General features: G+C 58.5%; 1 protein-coding gene across 2 annotated transcripts in view; it reads right to left on the reverse strand.

Moving 5' to 3' along the window:
* FAM53B (family with sequence similarity 53 member B) overlaps nt 1-22,072 on the reverse strand; it is a 113,418-nt gene that overhangs the window by 33,234 nt on the left and 58,112 nt on the right. The window contains exon 5 of one of the 2 annotated variants that reach the window (XR_006547852.2): nt 18,309-19,136. The exons of the other annotated variant lie outside the window; for it this stretch is intronic. The gene's annotated coding sequence lies outside the window, so the exon portion shown is untranslated. The remainder of the gene's footprint in view (nt 1-18,308; nt 19,137-22,072) is intronic. 2 annotated transcript variants of the gene reach the window in all.

Genomic DNA, 22,072 nt, shown 5'->3' on the forward strand with positions numbered 1-22,072 from the left:
TCTGCCCCAAGGGCCCTTCCGCCCCACGTGAGGCACGTGCTGGGGGAGAAAGCCCACGGCCTGCCATGTGCAGGAGGGGTCTCCTTTCCAGCCTGCAAAGAAGGGCAGCAGGAACCCATGGCCCCCAGTTACCGGCAGGGTCAGGGCTGGCAGAGCATGCACTGTGGCTGGGGTCGCAGGTGACTCGGTCTCCCTGTGGCTCTGACGTGCTGCTGTCCGCTCTGAATCCTGGGTCTGCCGGCCAGCGGCTCCAGAGGGCAGCCCGATGTCCCCACCCACCTACCCATGTTTGTCCCGAGGAGCCCCGCAAGCAGATTCACACCAGGGTCATCCTGGCTGCTCTTAAAAGTCAGACACACAGGAAGAGGCACAGAGATCTGTCTGACAACAGTCAAGGCTGACACAAGCCACAGGTCCCCAGAGAGCCAAGGTTACATAAGCCCAAGGTGCACAGTGGTCACAGCTTTTTGGGAAGTCTTTTGGTCGCTGATGGTGACATGGAAGATGAACTCCAGGGCCCAGGACTGCTTCCCCAGACCCTTGGTCCAGCGGCCCATTCATAACTTCACCGCCACGTCGGACACTCCCAGCCAGACCCGTCCCCGTGTCCTGCCACGTATAGGCTGACAGGGCCGTGAGCAGCTCAGGGGCACAGTCAGCCCCATCTCCCAGCCACACGCCAGGACCCCCCACGGCGACGCCCCCTCCCACACGGCAGGCAGCCCATTCTGACGCGGGGTGTTTCCACCGAGTTCAGGGTCTGCGCCAAGATTGGCTGGGCTGCTAAGGAACCCCAGAGTCACAGCCCCCCTTGGACGTCTATAGGAAAACCAGGGGCAGCTTTTTAGGAAAAGTGGACAGCTTTCCCCACTGAGACCTTCCATCCCCGGGCACTTAGAGGCCCATACAGGACGGAGGTGCTGGGGAAAGGGGAGTGGCGAGAAGCCTAGCACAGGATTCGGAGAGACAGTCACTCCAGGAGATGAGCCATCGCCCTCTAGGGCACCACCCGGTTGGCAGAGCTGGGGCTGGGCCAGGCGTGAGTGCCTGCCCCTGCCCCCCGGGTCCGGCCCCAGCAGCTCCTGCCAACACAGCAAGCCTCGGGGTGAGGGGGGCGGTTACTCGTGCCACCCCCCACCCCGCAACGTCCTGCTTCTCTGCCTAGCACTCTCTGCCCTGCTACCCAGGCTTCCAGGCTTGAGCACTGGCTCTGACGTGGTCTCTCTGCTCCTGCTGACCATCTGCCCACGTAAGCAGTGCTCGCGCACAGTAGGTGCACAGCACACAGCAACAGGCCCAGAATGCATGGGACCCGTCTGAAAGGAATGGGGGTCCTGCTTCTATTTCTCCTGCTCCGCAGCACCGGCACAGTGCCCTGAACACAGCAGGTCCCCGGAGAGAGGAGTTGGACTGACAGATGGTGACAGAGATCCCCTTGAACATGGGTCCTACACGGGGAGCAAAACCAACCCAGGAGGAGGGGGCCAGCTTCTGCCTTGGGTCGGGGTGGGGGTGGGGAGACACAGACACGAGGGAGGTGGCGCTTTGGGGTTTTCACACATCAAATGCACGCCCCGACCTTGCAGGGCTGGCATGGAAGATGAACCACAGGCCCCACAAAGAAGAGTGTCCCAAATGAGCATGGCGGTGGGGGGCTCCCGGGAGCACGGCTGTGGCGCGGGCATTCCTGGGCACCGCAGCCCCAGAATGGAATGGTTCACTTAGACGACGTTACACAGCCAAACCAGCTCGCTGGGCTCATGTGCAAACTACTCACGAGGAGCAAGACCAAACAATGGCAGGGCCCTGCCCCATCGGCAGGCCGGCTCCAAGTCCGCGGTGCGGGGCTGACACTGAAAGTGACTCTTGGGCTTGGACGGGCTGGAAACCAGCTGGCCACGCTGCACTCAGGGCAGCCAAGACAGTGGGCCCCCCGAATGGATGACGGGGCTGATTACATCACACGAGGCGTGGTGTCCGAGAGCATGGAGAGTGTTCGGCAATGTTAGACAGAGAACAGCATCACCACTGACGTGTGGTACGAGAGAATCAACACACTGGTCACAGGGCTGGGATCACACAGCCCTAGTAAGAATTCAGTTCTGTTTTGCCCAGGGCCAAGAATTTTGTGGTCAGCTTTCCTTTTGAAACCATGTCTGCTTTTCTCACTGGATAGAGTAAAAAACCAGTACTAGGTGCGTGGATTTTCTGTTTCAGTAAGTACTATTCCTTTCACTTCTCTCTTTTAAAGGAACACATTCTCACTTCCTGTCATCACGGCACATGCAGTATGTGCAAACCTGTGCAATCAATGGATTCCTGGACTGGAAGGGGCCTCGAGTGTCTCCATTCAGTGTTACGGGGGTTTAGAAAAAGGCCTGCAAGGACCTACACCCGACACTCCAAGATAGGATCTCTGGGTGTAGATGTTGGAGGAATTTCACTTTCTGTATGTTTACATTTCTAAACTGTAATTTTTTTTTTACCTTCTCAACTTGCAAATTTTTTTTTACATGTATATATCAACTAGAGATTTGGGTTTGATCCCTGGGTTGGGAAGATCTTCTGGAGGAGAGGGCATGGCAACCCACTTCCAGTATTCTTGCCTGGAGAATCCCACGACCAAGGGAGCCTGGTGGGCTACAGTCCGTAGGGTTGCACAGCGTCAAGACACGACTCAAACGACTCGGCATACATGCACACATCAACTCTGTAGCCAGGAGAAACAATAAATAATGAATCTGGAAAAATTACCTGGGTTGATATACAACTGTTTGCCCCATTCCAACAGGAATATTGCTAACTGACATGAACCGGGTGTTACGTGCCGCTACATCCTCAGTGCAAGACAGACATCATCTCGTTGAGCTCCCTATCACCACACCCATTTCATAGACAAGGAGACCGAGGCTCAGGGTCCCACAGCTAGACCCACACCCAGCTCTCTGTCTGCTTCCAAAGGCCTCGCTCACAGCCAGCCTGCTCCACAGCTCTCTGGCAGACTTTAGGGCTCTTTCCCACCTGCCCCTTTTTCTGCCTGGCCATTGAAGGCAGCTGCTGTTCTCATCACTAATCTCAAGACCCACAAGACTGGGTGGGCACTCTGGAGGTGCCTGAGAAGAACCAGGTCCGTGCCCACCCTCACCCACAGACTGTCCAGCACAAGGGAGAGGGGCAGGTCGGCACGAGTCTGGGGAGAGGGCTTTGCTAGACATTAAACTGCAGAAAACACTGCTGTGTTTGGAGATGGCGGTTCCTACTGGGCCAGCAGGGAGGCCTGGTCATCTTCTGTGCTGCCTGACAACGTGCCACCCCGGGAAGGCTCAGGACCAGAACCGAGGGTCACTCTGCTAGGGTCCCAGAGCACTGACCCTGGAAGAGATGTCAGCGGGTCCCCTTCTGCCCGCTGCCATGTGTCCAGCCCTGATCACACAGTAATGGTGCTTCTCGAGGCCACAGGGGTTGGCTCCACACGGCTGCTTTCTCTACGTCCCGGATATACAAGCTCAGGATGGAAGACGCTCCCAGTTGAGACCTGTTCGACAGTGCTGGACCTCAGAAAACCTCCTGCACAAGCCTGGCAGGACAAGAGTCCACTTGGGCCCACCCAGGAGACGGGCACAAAGGTGCTCGTACGTGCTCCTTGAAGGCTGCGGAGCAGGGAGGCAAGGGCACGGGCCGCCCATGGCAGGACTCCAGAGCTGCATTCCTCCCCTTCCATGCCCCGCTGCTTGGCTCCGCCTAGAAAACCTCCAGCCTTTGGACCCCTCCCTGCACCTCCCGAGTCCGGCTGCACACTAGCTCAGCACACGCTCTCGGCAAAACCACCTGGGTTCAAACCCCACACCTGCTGGGGGCAGGAGTGGGTGGGTGGGGGTTGGCTCCGTGGCCTGAGGCAAGTCACTCCTCGGGTCTCCGCTCCCGGGTCCCTGGCAGTACCGGACGTGATGCTAAGAGCATCCACTTCCCGGGCTGGCATGAGCAGGGAGGGAGCTCTTACATAGCATCCAGAGTGGCACCCAGCCCACAGCGATGCTGATGGAGGTATCTCTTCACTGCCACCCAGCGCTTCCCAGGGAGGAGCCTGGGATGCTCCTGGGACCTCAGTTTAGCAGATGTCTCATGGCAGCTGACTGAGGACGCGTGTCTCTCCCCGGCGGGGGCTACACTTGCTGGCCACACACACCCTCCCCAGCATCCTGGACGCAGCAGCAGCTCAGCTCAGGGGGCTGAGGTTCATACAATTTGTCGTCTGTGAAGCTCAATTCTTGGGAAAAACCGTGAGCCCCTCAGTCTTCCTGCTCTCGACCATGAATATAGCAGGCTGTTCACTGCACGGTACCCCCCTGCTGACAAGCTGGGGGATGAGGGGACCTGCAGGGAGCAGCTTCTTCAGAGAGACGCGCACCTATGCCGAAACTGCCTCTCCCCATCTGCTCATGGCCGGCTGGCTTCACAGCAGGGCCGATGCCAGCCGCCGTGGTGGTGGAAGTGGCTCTTGGTCGCGCTAAGAACTTTCCAACCACATTCCTGGTCCCCGAAGGCGCTTCAGCCCAGGCCGCAGCCTCTTGGCTCCGAGGTCCGCCTTCGGATTTCTCAGGCACGGGGCGGCCCTGGGACAGGCCGGCCTCTGTTGACTGAGCCTGTGTTGGAGGGGGGGCAGGCAGGATGGAAACCGCGGCCATCTGAGGCCCTTAAATGTCAGAGCCAGCCTTCCTGCCCTTATTTTCACAATGCTGTTCCAGACCCACCTCGCTGGGCCAAGTTCTGTCGCCACAGAGCTAATATCCTCTAGCAACTTCCGAGCTGGTTATCTGCCTCGGAGCCAGGACACCTCTGGCAGCTGGGAGGCTGCTGCGTCCCCAGCCAGCGCAAACTTTCCAGGGGTTTGTCCCGAGTGACGAAAACCCCTTGTATCTTGAGTTGTGTCCTAGCAGCTTGGGCAGAACAGCCTCACCCGAAATTCTTCGAGGGATGATAACAGAGCCGGGGGAGGGGGTGAAAGCAGGAGGAAGTGAACCAGGCTCCCCGTGGCCGCACACTCTCCAAGCACGAGTGGCGGCAGAGACAGGAGGGTGGCGTGGAGGAGAGGAGATGGGAGCACTGCGGACTGGACCAGCAACCCAGCCAGCGCCTCCAGAGCCAGGCCGCTGCTGGGAGGAGGTGGTTTTTCATTTTCTTAAAAAGGTATCATGCTTTTGTGCATTGAGATACTGAACAGCTCGTCCTGATGCCAGGGCCCTGGTGAGCCAGAAGCAACCAGCTCTGGCAGCTCCCTGGCCAGCACCTCCTTCTTTTTTGTTGTGTGTGTGTGGTTTTTTTTTTTTCAGCCATGCGTGGCTTTTGGGATCTTAGCTCTCCATCAAGGGATGGAACCTGGGCTCTAGCAGTTGAAGTGCAGAGTCCTAACTGCTGGACCACCAGGGGATTCCCAGCGGCTCCTTCTCATGGCCCGCAAGGAAGGGGCCCCACAGGGGCCAAGTCTGCAGCCAGCAGGGCCTGAGACAGTCGGGGCGGGCTGCCTGACATCACCCCTCACATTCCTGACCGCCGCGATCACGGCGCAGGGCCCTCCTGGGGAACCCGCTCTTGCGAGAAGCTGCCAAACAAATCCCGGTCGAGCTTTCCGAATGGGGAAACTGAGGCACGGGGTCATCTCCGTTAGGGGCTGCTCACAGTCTTTGAGAGAGACAGACAGTGAACGCTGCTGGCTTTGAGAACCACGTGGTCTCTCTTGTGACGTGGAAGCAGCCACAGGCCGCGGGCATGGCTGTGTGCCGCTCAAACTCAATTTGCAAAAGTGGCTAACAGGAGTTTGCTGACCCCGGTCTACATGGTTGGGGGTGACGGCTGCTAGCACTCCTGGAGGCACTGGCTGATTACTGCGGGGCACCACTGAACCCTCAGCATCCCAGGGGTGCTCTCAGCAGAGTGCTAGTTAGGATAGCAAATCTATTATTATAAACCGTTACGTCACATCCCACATAGGACTCAACAGACACTGGGCCTCCGATCCCCTGAGGTTCCGCTCTGGGACAAGGGTGGTCCCTGCAGAACCCCTGGCACAGGGTCAAAGACTGAGGGTCAGGGAGGCCCAGGCAGAGAGGGGCTCACGACCACCCTCTGTCCCACCAGTAACCACAAGGAAGAAGAGAAACCGGGCAGACTGGGGGCAAAGGGGAGGCCCCCTGCCCTGAAGGTCTGGCCTCCACAGGGGCCCCGCAGGGAATCCTGAGACCTGGGGCAAGGACAGACTCCGCCCGCATCGTCCCTCCTCCCTACTGGCTGGCTCTGGATGAGTCTCACGGGACCAGCCTGCACTGCGGGGTAGCTCGAGGGCTGGGGCAGTTGGGAAGGTCCAGGGAGGAGGGGGCTGTCTTTTTCCCCCACACCAGCCTCTCACACTAAGCCTTAGGTACTTCTTCAGAAGCCTGGGGCTGGGCTTCCCTGTGGTCAGCATGGCATACTTCCAATGCAGAGGGCGCAGGTTTGATCCCTGGCCAGGGAACTAAGATCCCACATGCCGGGAAGTGCAGCCAAAAAGAAAAAAAAAGCCTGGGGTTCCTCTTGCAGGTCCATGGGCTTCATCAAGGCCACCATCAGTGTCCCCACTTAGGCACTTGTTCAGTGCCATGACTTCGATCTGAAGTTTCAGATCTCTGTGATATTCCAGTTTTAGCCTACTTCTTCTAGGATGCTGACAACTCCGTCTATACAGCCCCAACAGCTGGCACAGCAGGGACCAGGTCAGGCTTCCCTCAAGATGTCACGTGAGACCCCAGCTGCCGCCCCAAGACTGGGCCCTGACCCCTGAGCCTGGCCACTGTCCTGTCCTAAGCAGAGCCCTGAGCGCCCAGGACCAGGCTTTCCCCCCACAGGCCCATCACAGCCGAGGAGGGAAGACTCGCGCTGAGCTCCAGTCTCTGCTGGCCCTAACCCCCCCATGGACACCTGAGATGATGGAATGGGCCTGGCACCCCGAGTCCCACCTTGACCCCCCGATAAATGCGAGAACCTGGACCGCACAGCCCCACCATGCCTAACCTTGTGAGCTTGGCTGCCACTCTGAATGTCGGTTTTTTCTTCTGCAAAATGGGAAGAGCAATCTTCACTTTTGGGGACTGTAATCATGACACCACGTGACTACATGAACCCAAGCCCCCTGCTGGTCCGTGGAGGGCGGAAACACAGGCAGAGTGCACGCACACTGTCGCACACGGCAAGAGTCAGCAGTGTGTCTTATCCTCACGTGCGGACCCAAGTTTCAAAGGGTGGGGCTCAGGCCACACAAGGTGCAGGGCTCCGGCGAACGGGTCTCAACATGAAGGGACAGCGTGGACAGCAGTCTGACCAGACAGGTGACCCAAACTGAGGCAGGAGGTCCCATCATCTCACTGCTCAGGAGGGTCGCCTCTGGCCTCCTTGGCTCCTGAGAGGACAAGGAAGGCCTTTCTGACTCAGTTTGCTTCCCGAAGGACACACTAGGTCATCCTCCTTTTTCCCTGATGAACTTCCCTGTCTGGTGGGGGGAGGAAGCACTCACAGGGTGGCCTTGCAGAGGTTAACTCAGCCAGCGGCTTCCCCGTCTCCTCCAGGCCCTGGACACTCAGGCCTAGAGGAGCCAGGCAAGGAATTCCCCAAAAGGCCCTGGGCCCAAAGCAGTTCACGCTGCATGACTGGGACTCCAACAGCCCCCCATCTCCATGAGGGCCACTAAATACACAGGCACCAGCCTTCTCTGTCTGCCCTGGGGGCTCCCTGCAAACCTACCCCCAGCCAGACAGAGCTCTAAAACCCCACCGTCCTGTTCAGAACTGTCCTTGGCTCCCGATGGCATCCAGAACAAGGTCCCAACGCTCCACGCGCCATCCCAACCACAGCTCCAGCCACATGGGTCGGTTTCCGGTCAAGGGAGCATCTTGGGGCCCTGTGTCTGCTCTGCCCTCCAGCAGAGGCGTGGTCTGAGGAGGGGCTTGGGTACCAGGCCTAGGCCCACCAGGGAGCATCGCGGCTCCCCTGAGAAGGAGCGGAGAGCCCTGCACACATCACGGCAAACCCACCAGGCATCCCTGGTCCTGACTGCTGGATTCCTGGAGCACTCCAGAGAGTGCATCAGGTGCCAGGGAGGGTCCTTACAGCGGTCATCATCCTGTTTTAAGCCCAACAACAGGCACTACGGATCCTATTTAACCAGAAAAAAAGACCAAGGCACAGAGGGCTGGGCTTCCCTCATAGCTCAGCTGGTAAAGAATCTGCCTGTAATGCAGGAGACCCCGGTTCGATTCGTGGGTCAGGAAGATCGGCTGGAGAAGGGATAGGCTACCCACTCCAGTATTCTTGGACTTCCCTTGTGGCTCAGCTGGTAAAGAATCCACCTACAATGCAGGAGACCTGGGTTCAATCCCTGCATTGGGAAGATCCCCTGGAGAAGGGAAAGGCCACTCCAGAATTCTGGCCTGGAGAATCCCATGGACTGTATAGTCCATGGGGTCACAAAGAGTCAGACACAACTGAGTGACTTTTACGTTCACAGAGGGCAGAGCTACGAGCACCGGTCAAAGTCTGTAGGTTTCTATGTGATCAAGTGTTGATGCTGTGACTTCCAGAGGGCTGGGGTGGAGCGTCCCCATCTCCTGCTGCAGCCCTGGAGCCTCCAGGGGCCCGACATACAGCAGGAGCTTGGCCAGCAGTGGCTGAATGAAGAGATGAGTCCAGAACTTGAACCCAAACCCCCAGAGGACACGACTACCTCACCAGCTTGCAGGTGGCTGCCTAGATACACTTGCTCCCACCTGACCCTTCTGCAGCCTGCAGGCTCCTTAAAGGTGCGGCTGGGTCTTCTGCGTGCTGAGCCCCTGAGCCCCTGCTCCAGGCCCTTGCACAGAACTGGCACCCCGTCACTGCATGCCGATTGGAATCAGCTCACAGGGTTGTTGCTACCTGGAGTCTGAGGGCCCAGAAGGTTCCCATGGTGGGTGGGGCCCTGTCTGAAGTTCCCAGGCTGCTGAAGCTACAGGCCCCACTTTCCTATAGGTCCACCCTGGCAAGAGGGTGCAAACTACAACCATAAATACAATTTCCTAGGAAGAATGTGGTCAGGAGGCTGCCAAGCTCCAGGGACAGGACTGCTCAGGAACCACACTCTGCCCCAGGCCGGTCCACACCTGCCCTTGCACCCCACGGCATGAGTGCTGGGGGGCCAGGTGGCCCACTTCCAAGTGCACACAAGAGGAGCCACTAGCCCCCTGGGGCCACAGGGCATTGGACGTGTGGCCAGTCCCGCTGGGATGTGTAGTAACCGTAACACACGTGCTGTACATGGAAACTTGGTATACTGAAAATGAGCACACGTCCCTACTAATGACTGACTTCTACTGATTGCATGTTGAAATGACACTGTTTTGGATACACTGAGTTAAATAAAAGATGTCATTAATTTTACCTATTCATTTTTTCTTTTTAACTGTGGCTACTAGCAAGTTGAGACCTGGACCATAAAGCAAGCTGAGCGCCAAAGAATTGATGCCTTCAAACTGTGGTGCTGGAGGAGACTCTTGAGAGTCCCTTGGACTGCAAGGAGATCCAACCAGTCTATCCTAAAGGAAATCAGCCCTGAATATTCATTGGAAGGACTGATGCTGAAGCTGAAGCTCCAATACTTTGGCCACCTGATACAAAGAGCTGATTCACTGTAAAAGACCCTGATGTTGGGAAAGATTGAGGGCAGGAGGAGAAGGGGACAACAGAGGATGAGATGGTTGGATGGCATCACTGACTCAATGGACATGAGCTTGAGCAAACTCCGGGAGACGGTGAAGGACAGGGAAGCCTGGCATGCTGCAGTTCATGGGGTGGCAAAGAGTCAGACATGACTGAGCGACTGAACAACAATAACCAGAAATTTTTAAATAATCAGAAATTTTAAAATTTGAAATAATTTAAAACAACGGCTCATATTCTGTTTCCACTGCATGGAGCTGAGATTCAGTTACAACCTGTAAAATGGATAAGATGTGTTGATCTCACAGGGCTGTCTTGAGGAGAACATTCGATGGGTGAGTTTCTCCTGCAAACCTGCTCCCACCTCACCTGCCCAGAGTCAGCAGGTAACCCACAAGCACCCGCCCTCCCCACCCTCCATTCCAGCCTCCCAGCCCCTCTCAGGCCTCCTGGCAGCCTGCTGCTTCCTTCTCTGGGCTGCCCATCAGGCTAATGGTAAAACTTCAAGGTCACAAGCAGTAACAAGTCAAAGAAATACCAGTGATGACAGGAGTGACCACATTGATCCGGGGCCAGCACCTCCAGAGGGTGTCTGTACACCCAGCCAGCTCCAGGTGCCCCCAGAATTTCAAAGACCACAGCGCACAGCAGAGGTCACAGAGGCCCAGAGAAGGACAGTGACGCGCCTAGGGCCCCCCAGCTGGCGAGAGTTACCCCGCCATGCCTCGCCAGGTCCAGAACCCACCTTTCCACCGCCCACTGGCCACGGTGTCGGGGAGGACATGGGCACAGTGTTTGCTCACGGGCTCCCTGCGTGCATCATGCTGAAGTTCTGCTGTCTCTGCTGAGTGACACAATCAACCTCACATCGTCTCAGACACCATGGCCCTCCTCTCACCAAACAGTTAATGCTGCATAATCAGCCTACCTCGGCTGCAATGCTCACCCCCAACATGCTGCCGGTGCCACACCTGCCCGGGCTGGCTCTAAACCCAACAAAAAAGGGTCTTCTCTGTTGCTGGCTCCCCAGCCTGCGTACTTGTTCCGTTTCTATCTGCCATCAATTCTTGGAAACTTCCATTGTTCAAGACTGTTCCAGATTAACGTGAGATGGAACTTCTCCAGGTGGATCAGGCCTGTTTAAAGCTTGTTCCAACTACCGAGGGGTAGTCGGAGGGTGTGCGGGCCCGGCCCTGGGTCCCAGCGGGGACCCGTCCTTCCAGAGGGGACACGTGATGGGAGAAGACCCAGGATGCCCATGAGGGCCCTGCCCTGGTCTCGGGACCTTCCCGGGGTGCCCACATGAGAAAGGGGCAGACAAGGAATCAGGGTGATGAGGCGAGAAGAGCCCCTTATGTGAGTGTGAGCACAGCCCCTGCCTGGTTGGGCCATCAGCACAGCAAACCCTCAAGGTCACCTTGCACCTTGTTCGCCAAGTCATTTCAGGAAGGGGTTTGCCGGGAACCTCCCTTCCGGGACACAGAAGGCCCATTTCTCAGGCCCCTTCTCTCCACGTCCAGGCCTGCCCACCATTTCAGAGGGTGAGTGAGACTCCAGGAGGGATGGGAGAGGAGTGGCCAGGGGCCTGTGTCCAGGACAGCCTGGCTGGGGGTCAGAGGGCATGCCGGCCAGGCCCGGGGCTGGGGCAAGTGCAGGACTGGCCGCCACGCCCGCCCTTCCCAGGAGACGAGTCACTCTGGGGATGAGGGGGTGGCAATGGCCAAGGGCTTAGAGATCCCCCAGCAAATCTCAGGAACAGGTAACGAAGGCTCTGCTTCGGGTGCTAAGAGGACGCTTTCAGACTGGAGATGGGTCCACCTGCAGGACCTCCCCTGGGCACGGCTGAGCCAGACCGAGGGCCTGTCTCCCGTGTGCTCCAGCCCTGCACCGAAGAAGGATATGGATCCCGATACTGTGGAAGGATCACAACAGCTGTGCTGCAGTCCTCGGGCAGAGTGGAAACAGCCTCTGAGGGAGGCCCTGGTGCTGAAACCTCGGTGCCCTGGTTTTCCAGCCAGAAAACTCACAACTCGAGAAGACAAAGCTGGGACGTTCCTGGTGGTCCAGTGGTTAAGACTCTGTGTTTCCAATGCAGGGGACGAGGGTTTGATCCCTGGTTGGGGAACTAAGATCCCACACTCACCACGGTCACTTTCGGATCAGCTGTCGAGAAAGGGGATGGATAATATGCAAGCGATTTAACACCGACTCGACAGACGTGAGTTGGAGCAAACTCCCAGAGAGTTTGCCCTTTTGGCTGCATGGTACGGGCAAACGTAAAAAAAGAAAGAAAGAAATGCAAAGCCTGTCTGCCCAAGGGCTGGGAGGATGAGTCTGTTGAGACGGGATGACATCAGAACATCGAGGTTCCTCCATCCCTGTGTGAGCCTAGTGGATTAGACAAGGAACAGCCATGCTTCCTGAGAAAGTCCTGAGGCCCTGGGCCATACATCACCACCCCCACCCCACCTGCAGGGAACCCAAAGCCTAGCCTGGGTCCCGGCCTCACCCAGGATCCTGGCTGGCAAGGGCTGGCAGGACCCACCCTTGGCAGGGGCCCTTTGGGGAGGTCTTGCCCACGGGTCGTGGGGGCCGAAGAGTGACCAGGGCAGCCATCAGTGGTCTCCCAACTTGGCAGGTGAGCAGGCAGCCCACACTCAATTTTTTTCCCTGAAGAGGAAGGAGAGGAACCCTTCCGAGTGTATAAAGGACCACACCCCAGGAGCGGGTGGGTGGCGGTGGTGGTGGGTCAGAACGATGAACTCCCTTCTATTCCTGCTACGGACACACGCCGGTCTGATGAGGCAGCAGACCTGGCTCCCCAGGGCCTCAGCTAGGCTTGTGGGTGAAGATGTGGGAGCTGAAGGCGTCCCCCCATCCGGTCACCTCCTCAAGATTGGGGGGCCTCCCCATCCCTCCAACCAGAGGCCGCCCCTTCCACCTCCTCTCTCCCACCTGGCGTTCCAAACCACACCAGCCTGCTCAAGTTGCTTGGCAGCACACATTGCCATCGGAAATTATCTTGCCTATCGCGTGCTGGCTTATTGTTGTTTTCGCTCAGTCGTGTCCGACTCTTTGTGATCCCACGGACTGCGGCACGCCAGGCTCCTCTGTCCTCTACCGTCTCCAGGAGTTTGCTCAAACTCATGTCCAGGGAGTCCGTGCTAAGTTGCTTGTGTCTTATCCACCCCCTTTCTTGACAGTAGCTGATACAAAAGTCAAACGGTGTGCATCTTGCAGAAAACGCCCCTGGACTTCATCCTGAGTGCCAGGCGCCCAGCAGTTCCCCAGAGAAGCGTCTCTGAGTGCAGACAAGGGTGGTGCAGAGTGAAGAAGAGAACGGGGCAGGCCCCTAGCTCCTGTGGCCGAGGACGCCGATGGCACCGAGGGCACAGGGCTTGCCTGGGTCTGCACAGTCTGCCCACGGCCAGGCCCTAGGATGGCGAGCCCCTCTGCCCCACACCAAGGGTCAGCTCCAGGCCCTCTCCCATTCTGCACTCTGCCCCAGGGGAGGGGCTCTGCCATCTGTGCCCCCCGCCAGAGGCTGTGCCCACGGGTGGGCTGGGGGAGCCCTCGAGGCTGGAGGAGGCGCATCACTTCGCCTGCTTCCTGCGGCCGCCTCTGCTCCTCACCCCTCGGGAGCGTCTGGTCCACGCACAGCACTTGCTTCCAGTTTGCAGCTTTCCCAATGTTCACGGAACCCACTTCACGGCCCTCCCGTCCTCAGCCCCAGTGGGCCTGCGGACCCCACTGCCGAGCCCCACCCTCCCAAGGGCAGCCCCTCCCGCTGTGGCCCTCACCCGTGGGAGTATCTCCCCTCCTTGGTCTTCAGGAACCTGCCTAACCATCGTCCATACCAAACTCTCCAACCCATGGGGTGGTTTCCGCCCCCTGCAGAGGGTCCCAGCTAATCCAGGCAGCCTGGCACATTCCCCAGGCACAGGGCTCTGGAAAGGAAACAGCTGCAGCGCTCCCCGCCCCCCAGCCCCGCCACAGCCACCACCCAGTCAACGGAGATTAAATGCAGGACAGGCCCCTGCACTGTTTCAGCGAAGGGGGCTGGGCCTGGTGGCCTTCAGTGACATATGGCGATGTGAGCTCACTGCTACTGCTCACAGAGGAAGCTCGTGGTGATTCGTTATGTTTTGGAACCAACCATTCCTTTTGTTTTCCAAGGCAGGGGAAAAAAAAAAGCCACCCTTCTCCCTCCCCAGCAGGAATTATCCAAGGGTTCTACTATGCCTAACTTTCAAAGGAGGCATTGTTAATCTTCTCGCCATAAATAGGCAATTAACACCCACTCCCGAGTCCAGGCAAAACCCAGTTCCTGCCAGCTCGGGGACATAGCGCAGGACTGGCCCTCTTGCATGGCATTCGCTTTCTGGAGTTCTCGATGGGGGCCTGAGGCTGCAAGAAGAGGGCAGGAACTCAGGACAGCTGATTCCACAAAATTTTAGAGGGAGTCTAGGTCAATGCCATGTTTGAGGACAATCGAGGACTGTGTTACCAAAGGGACTAACTTCATCCGACCCGAGTCCGCACGTAAGCCAGCAGCCTGTACAGGATGAAGCCACGGGCAGGCGGCAGGCACGTCGGCTCGTAATTAATCACGTCCGTCTCAGGGACATGGCTCCCTGCTTCCTGGTCTCTGGCCCTCCTGGGGGCTGACCCACCGGCTCACCGAGGGCGTGGAGCACCTTCCCGGGGGTGTGACCCCGACATTCCCGATGAGGAGCCAGGAATAGGACGGGAACGCTGGAATGCTTCCGGGTTTCTGTCAAGCAGCCCCTTCCCCTGCATCCTTCCAGGCTGCGCGGGGCTCCCTGGGCTGTGTTAGTAGGTTCTCCTTTTCCAGAGATGCTGCCCCGGCCAATGTAAACAGACCCAATGTGGCACCCCTGAAATGCGACCCAGCAGGACGAGCCTGCAGGGCTGCTGGCAGACGTCCTGTGGCCCCGAGTCGCCCAGCCGAGTCCAGGAGAGAAGACTCAGAGAAGTGGACAAGACCAGGGACTCTTCAGCAAAGGAGATGGAGGCTGGAGGCAGGGGTGATGGGAAGGGTAGGAACCGAGCTCCCGGGGACGGCAGAGGGAGCCTGATGCGTAAAGGGCCAGGGGCAGGATGGCTCCAAGGACATGTGTGGAAACAAAGCGAATCACAGGGATCAGCTACCCGTCACTGCTACTGAGGGAAGATCACGGAGAAATACAGGCAAAGCGAGGGCTCTAGGCGGGATAACACAAGGGCCTTACCGCCAGCCAACTCTGAATGCAGCAGCTTAAGGAACGTTATCGTTGGGGATTAAGGTGATGGATGCTCGGCCCACTGAGTGAGGTCTGTGACCACGGTGACTTGGACGCTAATGCAAGATCGATCCCCTGGCTGGGCCTGCTGGCCGTACCTCTGGGATGTTTGCACCCCTTACAAGGAGGCGTGTCTCCACGCTGGTCCACACTGGCATGCCTGCCAACAGCCGGCCCCACCCCTAAGTCCACGCTGCTCCCTGCCACCAGGAGCTTAGGGACGGGGGGCTGTTACTCCCCTGCTTAAAACTCTCTAAGGCTCCCCTCACAGCACTCAGAATAAAAGACAAGCATCTTCAGAGGACCTACCAAGAAGGCCCCCCTATGCTCCGGTCCCCTGTCCACCTGGTCCTGCTCCGGGCACTCTGGGCTCCTCCCCACCCCTTCCTGACTCCAACCTTTGCACATGCACTTCTGCTAGTAGCCCCTGTGCGCACACCGGCAGGGCCGCCTCACGGCTTATGGCCCTGCTCACCCGATTCCAAGGCACTGAGAGAACATGCTAGAAGCCTGGCCCCTTTAAATACCCCCAGAGACGGCCCAGCACGTGCAGTAACCTGGACAGGGCGCTGACGCCATGCCGCGCTGGGCTCCTGGTCGTTCACTTGCTGCCCGACACAGGGCTTGGCCCACTGAGCAGGGACCGCCGTGCGCAGGAAGCTCCCTGGGAAATGCCCGGCACCATGTGTGAGACGTTTTCCAGACGTTTCTCACCAAGCGGGATGGGGAGATGTCCTCGGATGTGCTTTCCACCTGCCCACAGGCTCTGGCCTCCTGAAGGCGGGGCGGCCACCTCCGCGCCTGGCACCAGAGCAGGGCCCGGCAAGGCGAGGGCACCCAGAGCTCATCTGGCTCGTCTGGGCCCCTGGCTTATGCAGTGGGCCACCCCTCCCAACCCCAGCGAACCCCCTAGAGTTTTGTCGCCTCAAACACCCTTCAGCTCAGCGAGGTCCTTGATTAAAGCATGGAAAATCACCAAGTGGCATTAGAAGCTGCCTCCCTGGCATGTCCCCAGTTGAACTCCTTCTATTTTTCTTTTCCCCGGGAGATCAAAGCTATTGTGTCAACACTCGGCCCTGATCTGAGTGACCTTAAGCAGATTGCTTATGCAACCTGGTGGCTGTGCCTGGGGACACAGGAGGGATCCAGGGGGTTTCCTCAAATTCTGAGAACCCCTTTTGGGTTTTTTTGGAGAGAAAAGAAGGACTGCGGTGTTTCGGAGAGGAAAGAAGGACTAGAGAGAGCTGAAACTGGTCGCCCTGGCCTCTCCCTGTTCCAGGCCACGGGGTCACAGCACCCCTGTGCCAGGGGTGGCGAGCCTGGCTCTCGTCTGGAGGCAGGCTGCGGGGAGCGGCTCCGCTGTTACAGCATTGCCCTGGCTGGACCCACACCACCAGAGTCCCATCCAAACCCATGGGAAACGGAACGGTCATTCCCATGCTTTCCAGACACCAAAACGGAGGCTTACAGAGGTGACCCGCCCAAGGGCACCAAGAGCTCAAACAAGGGATGGAATAGGGAGCCAAGCCCCCCCTGACCCCAGAGCTCCTAGCTTCATCTCCATGGCCTCTGCGTCCATGAGCGTGAGCCACCGGGGAAGGGCGCCTGGGGGCAGATTGCGCCACAGGAAGAGCCCCGAACCTGGCCTTCCCAGCCTCCTCCAGAGAGCCACGTGGCTTTCAGCAATTCACCACTCTCTCCTGACTCTCAGCAAGGAGTGGACAAGGGCAGAGGTGGAGAATCAGCTAGCAGTGGCTGCAAAGACCGCTGCGGGGGAAGATTCTAGATGGCCTGTGAGTTCAACCGGAGGGACAGCCTGCCTGGCCGGCGATGCCCGTCCTGGGCACAGCAGGAGCTGCCACCCTGGGCACCGTCATTCTGACAGCCCGGGTCTCAAGGGACCTCTTCCTCTGTTCAGGCCCAGCCTGTTCCCTCGTCAGAAGCAACCATTCCTATGCATCCACAGTGGGTTTTGGCTTGGCTTTTTAAAAAAAATTTTGGCCATGCCACGCGGCTGGCAGGATCTTAGCTCCCTGACCGGGGATTGAACCTGGGCCATGGCAGAGAAAGCACCAAGTCCTAACCACCGACTGCCAGGGAGTTCCCAGGCCTTTCCTCTTATTTAGCGTTTATTTCATCTCAGTTGGAATCCCAGGGCTTCCCATGACCGTTCCTCTAAGATCTTCGCACCTGTCTGCATTCTGCATTACAGAGGGCGACCCACCTCTGAATTCCTCTGCCTACCGTCTGCAGGGTTCCCCAGGCTGTCAGGAAGGGTGCTGAGGGTGCAACGTGGCAGGAAGCTGGAGCCAGGGAGGTGGCCGCCCCTGGCAGAGGGGGCAGAGGGCCATAAAGGCCTGGGCAACCCGGCCTGGGCCCAGGGACCCTGCCAAGACAAAGCCCAGCTGGTCTGCAGCTGCCAGGCGGCCCGAGCAAGAAGGGAGTGCGGCAGGTGGGGTGAGGGCCACCCCTTGGGAAAGGAGGTCCCACCACATACAGAAGAGGGGCAGGGGGCCAGCCAGGAGCTGCCTTGCCCAGGGACCTTGCCAGCAGAGTGGCACGAGCTATCAACGAGCCTCTGAGATGACCCTTCGGGCAACTTCCCGCATCAAGCCCTCCCACGTCAGAGCCCACGCGGCCCTGGCCAACCCGCCCTCCTGGACCCGTCTGCGGGCCCCGGCTCTCAGCATAGCTTCCAACTCAGGCTTCTTTCTTACCCCAAACTTCCCCCTGGCCAGCTTTCACAGGCCCCTCCAACATCTGCTAACACAACAGTTGCTGCCTGTTCAGAGGCCTGTGCTGGGAGGTGCGGGCCCACAGCGTGTGGGCAGCTGCGATCAATCAAACCTCTGTTCCAACCCCCGGACCCCTCCTCACAAGCGTCTCCCTTCTGTTGGAGGCACTGTGAGAAATACAATTTGTTGCTCTTTCAAGATGACCAGCTTGGACTTAAAAAACACGGCAGGGCCTGTGACACCCACCCAGGGCACAGCGTTCGGCGGGTCATCTTTAACTGTGCTTTTAAATGCCAACCCCGCTCCCGGATTCTTGCCTGGAGAATCCCATGGACAGAGGAGCCTGGCACGCCATGGTCCGTGGGGTCACAGAGAGTCAGACACGACTGAAGCGACTTACGCACACTCACATACCTGATCCAGGTCTGAGTGGCCGTGCGGAGCCCAGGGCTTGCTGGGGGTCAACCAATGCTGGGCGGTCAGACCAAGTTTCAAAAAAAGCAGGCGCTAATAATCCTGTCAGTGAAAGTCCCGCTAATACACAACTCACATGTTCAGGCTGGGCCCTGCCTTCCTTGGCACACGCTGCCATTTTGCAAAAGGGAGGCTGAGGCTTCATATGAAACACCAGGCTGCAGGGGCCCGAGGAAAGCGGCTCGGGGAGGTCGAGGAAAGGGTCAGACCTGGCACGGCTGCCTCTGAGCCTCTCACTCTGTGGACAGAGCGGCTGCAGTTGCAGTTCGAGGGAGAGACGGCCTTTCTGGGCCAGGTCCTTGCGTCATCCGCCCCCCAGGGCCTCCTCCCCGCAGTCACCCTCCCCTACTCAGGACCAGCTCCCCCGCCCGAGAGCGGGGCATGCAGGTTTTAAGCAGCAGAGACACGTGGATATGTATGGCTGAGTCACCTTGCCGTGCGCAGGAGACGAGCACAACGCTGTTAACTGGTAACACTCCAATGCAAAATCAAAAGTTAAAAAAATTATATTCAGAATTTAAAAAAAAAAAGACGCAGCAAAGACAATTTGAAAGCAGTTGCCATCCGCCCCGCCCCACGCCCACCCCACTGCTGTGGGGGCCCAGCCACCGTTGCCGCCAGCTGCACCGCTGTGCCCGCACCCCGGCTGGGTGGGCAGGGGCGCCCGGCGGGCTCCCGCAGTCCCTCCATCCTGGTTCCCCGGTGACAGACGTGACAAGGATGCTCGCACCGACCAGCCTCCTCGGGCAGGTGGAGATTCGGATTCTGTCCCCTCTCACGACCCCTGGCCCCCCTCGCGGAGCCCACTGCAAGTGGAACGCAGCTGCAGGCCAGGCCTCCTTCCCGTTTCCAGAAGCCAAGGATGAGGCAAGAAGAGGAATCGACAAGGAGTGAGTGGCCAGGACTGAAAACAGAAGGAAAGAGATGGACGAATGAAGAGGGGAGTCTGCAGAACATCACCCTCAGGGCCGGATTCTGCCCCTGGAGATGCCCAGAGCGAGCCCTGGGACCCCCACTATGACAACGGTCAGCATCCGTCAGCTCCCCGGCGGTGGGGGGCGGGGGGCAGAGCACGGGTGATGTACGTGTAAACGGAGTCACACACACATGTCAACAGATAATCAGACACACACAGACCTTTATACACAGACCTCCATACATAAGCTACAAACATACATATACACACACAGACACATGGACACATCTACTCAACACACTTACACACGTGCACACACGTGATTTCCTGTTCCTCCCAGCAGTCCTACGTTGATGGCGGGGGTCGGCACAGTATTTATCTGCTATACAGAGATGTGAAGCACTTTTCCCGGGGCCACCAGCCTTCTGCCCCATCTCTGAGGCTGTCTGATTTATCAGTGTCCCCCGCCCAGCCAAGTGAGGACCTAAAGGGGAATACCGTGCTCCAGAAGGGCCTGTTTCCAGGGGTACCCCAGCCCGAGATCACACCTACCCTCATGCCCCAGGCTTCCAGCTGAGAGCCTGCCCCTTGGAGCGGGGCCCACCCACAGCTCCCTGGCTCCCTGTGGGCATGAGGCAGCCCCGGACCTCAGAGCGTTTGGTCTCTTCACCTGCCTGCCTCTCTCGGGGTCTCTCCCTGGTCCTTTTTCCACCAGCAGTCTGGAGAGGCTCTGGGGTGCCCCTGGGGGCTTACACACGGACCCTGGGGAAGGTCCCAGCCCTGGTCAGCGCTGCTGGGTTGGGGGAGGCCACGGCTTCTCAGAGCTGCCCGTCATCCCAGAGGTCCAACCAAAGCGCATTCACTTTGCACCTGCAGACCGAGTCTCTCAAGCACCTGGGCCCAGAGCCCACGCACACAGGGGCTCCTGGAGGACGAAGCTCACCTGGAACCCCTCCCGCCAGGTAGACAAACATACAAACCAAGATCCAAAGACCCACGAGAGAGTCTGAGGTCCAGCGGAGGGAATGCCAGCAGGACATGCAGAGTAGCGCTGACCCTTGGCACAGGACGCCCTCCCCGGTGGCTACTGATGCCGGAAGCCCACGCGGAGGACAGAGTCTGGGGGCAGGAAGTCCCGCGCCAGCGACACCGGCTCACAGGGTACCAGGCACAGGGGTCCCACACGCTCCAGACTGCATCCGAGGCTCTTCAGATGCACAGAGGTGGCCCTGGGCCTGGCGTTTTGAGGTTCCCAGAGGAGCAAGGCCCACTTTCCAGGGCCATGAATCATCCGGTGGGGGAGTCGAAGCAGGCGCCACCCCACAGGAAGAGGGCCGGCCGGGTCCAGAGGCTTGCTGGGGGGGGGGGCTGCTTGGGCCCATCCGTCTCCAGGCCTCTGGCTGCAGCCCTTAGGCCCACATGCCTCCCAGGGGCCCGTTCTCTGCTTTCCCTGGACTCTGCCCTCCCCAGGCCTTGGCTGGGGAAAGACAGGCGGACAGAGGGCAGCCTCCTCAGGATCTTGGAGGCCTGCCTGGAGCCGATGAAGCAATCTATACATCTGGGCACGGCCCCACCAAACAATGTATTTTTAAACGGTTTCTACCCGAGTGAGGGCGGGAAATGTCTCCGATGATGCCCGTGGTGTTATTCCAATTTGTGGCCAGTAAAATATAATAACACATGTACATTGTTTTTATTACCTATCTAGCTTATTAGCTAATAAAATAAGCTCAGCATTAAAAATTTAACTGAAGCCGTTTTATCACACCCAGAACTCGTGGCTCTGGATTTTCTTCAGAAGATTTTCTTTGCCCAAATCTGTCACCTTTCCAGCATTTTTACCTATTTACATTTCTCCAGGAAGGAAAATTCCACTTGCCTGTCCAACTTGAATGAATGTGTTAGATCGCTGACCAGCTCGGACTCACCTGGAGCAGCGGCAGGGAGGAAGGGAAAGCGGCGATGGGAGGGCTGGGGGCGGGGGTCCTGCGGGGTCCTCCCCAGGCGACCCCCATGGGCACAGAGAAAGGCAGGCACCACCCATTGGTCCAGAGCCAGGGCCTGGGCTCTCGGACAAAGGTGGCCAGAAAGAGTGGACCTGGGGGCCAGGCGGGGGCTCTGGACCTGAGACACCTGCCTCTCTTCTTTTTTGGGGTGGGGACCTATAGATTGGGACAGAGGACTAAGGGAGAAAGGAGGAAATGCCATCAACAGAAGCTGTATTTTTCATTCTCAGCTGAAGAGGCCTGGAGAAAAGGCAGCACTGGCAACTGAAGGAAGGCAGTGAGGCCCGCCTGGAAAGGAGTGGACACGTCAAGCCTGCCTGTCTGGACGTGGCCACATGCTCACGAGCAAGGCCAACCTCTCACCACCAAGCTGGTCTCCGTTCCCTCAAGCCTAGCCAGGACTGAAGCTCAGATAATAAGACTAGAAAAGATGGCCCTGAGCACGCAAGGACCCCCTGGACCCAGAACCCACCGTACGCATCTGTCCTCGAGGGGCCAGCCCTGCTCCTGGGGATCTGACCCTCGGGACTCCCCAATGCAGGCAGCTCTCAGGCTTGGAGGCTGTTCTGATGATGGTGCATTAACTCCAAGTTCAGCTCACTCAAACCAACACCCGAGACCAAGCACGAGCGAGGGCGGCCAGGGCCCCGAGACAGAGGATGATGCGCGAGCGACAGGGCACGTGGCCAGAGGCCACACCTCCAGGGGCAGCGAGGGTGAGCGCCGTTTCTTGCTGGACGCACGCTTTCGGCAGCTCACTCACAAGAGTGCGTGCCTCCCCCGCCCCCAGGCCCTGTCCTCTCATCCTCTGAAACCGTCACTTACCGCCCTGACCGCGGGATCAGCATGATCTGAGTGACGCTGAACCCCGCCTTTGCGAGTGGTTCCTACGGCAGCTGTGGGGACGGGGGCCCCTGG

Source organism: Bubalus bubalis, chromosome 23 (genome assembly GCF_019923935.1).
Source record: "Bubalus bubalis isolate 160015118507 breed Murrah chromosome 23, NDDB_SH_1, whole genome shotgun sequence".
Lineage (NCBI taxonomy): Eukaryota > Metazoa > Chordata > Mammalia > Artiodactyla > Bovidae > Bubalus > Bubalus bubalis.